This window comes from Molothrus ater (assembly GCF_012460135.2).
Source record: "Molothrus ater isolate BHLD 08-10-18 breed brown headed cowbird chromosome W unlocalized genomic scaffold, BPBGC_Mater_1.1 matW_random_MA34, whole genome shotgun sequence".
In the NCBI taxonomy this organism is placed as follows: Eukaryota; Metazoa; Chordata; class Aves; order Passeriformes; family Icteridae; genus Molothrus; species Molothrus ater.
In genome coordinates, this window is record NW_026530820.1 from 630980 (window position 1) to 631968 (window position 989).

Genomic DNA, 989 nt, shown 5'->3' on the forward strand with positions numbered 1-989 from the left:
GTGAAGTTATCCTGCAGGCCTTTGACTTTTGTCCTCACTTTCTTTCAGACGCAGAAGGATAAAATCCAGGGCAAAATCCATCCACCCATCCCGGGTGAGGAGGTTCCCCTGAGCAGGTCAGTCACCGTTTGTCTCTGCAGGGAGAGTGTAAAGTGTGACTTTGTTACAGCTCTGTTCTTTTTCTTTTTAGGAGGTAAAGCTGGATATCAGCAGTCAAGGTGAGGTGGGCAAGGTGAGCATTGAGTAGCGTCCAGAAGCAGTTGTTATTGCTCCCGTCTCACTTTCCGGTGCAACTCTAAGCATCCGTTCCTGTGTTTTCATCAGCCTCGGAGCGCGGCCGAAGGGTGCGGCCCCAGGAGCCGGGCATTCTTAGGAGAACGGTGAATGGCAGAATTGTTGGGTTTTGGCCAGTGTGCTGCAGAGATAATGCATTGATATTTGCATTTCTTTCATGTAGCTGACTAAGAAACAACAGGAAGTTGTTGAACAACAGTGCCAGCAGGAACTTCCCAGATGTTGAGGCTGCCTTCTTTTGCACCTGACACGGACCTGCATCCCCAGATGTCTGAGAGATAAGTAGAGGCGTACAACCCACAGAGGGGATGAAAGCGGGGCGCAGGGTAGGGACCCACCGGGAGGGATTTTTGAGTCTCCTTTGGAGATGGGGGTGTCCATGAAGCGGACACACTTAGGCCCCATAAAAGGAAAGCCTGACTTTTGATCACAGTGCTGAGGTGCGCAGGGCAGAGCAGTCCCGGTGTGTATCGTGTCACTTGTCTTTTGTGTATTATGTGTTGTTTGGGTATGTCATGTCCTTTACCTTAGGCCTTGGAGGGGCCTGTCAGGAGCCCTGGCATCATTGTTAGCATCTGTGATCTCTGCGTTCCTAGAGAATGGCACCAATGCCATAGAGCTTTGGACTCAGGAGCTCAGACAAGCATCAGACTCTCTTGTCTCTTTAGAAGCATCCGGTCAGCTGTCTTTTCAGG

General features: G+C 50.8%; 1 long non-coding RNA gene across 1 annotated transcript; it reads left to right on the forward strand.

The window, feature by feature from the left end:
- On the forward strand, nt 1-623 carry LOC118701545 (uncharacterized). The gene is made up of 4 exons (XR_004982549.2): nt 1-116; nt 191-232; nt 325-380; nt 458-623. It is a non-coding gene; the product is annotated as an uncharacterized LOC118701545 (long non-coding RNA).
- The last annotated feature ends 366 nt before the right edge of the window (nt 624-989 follow it).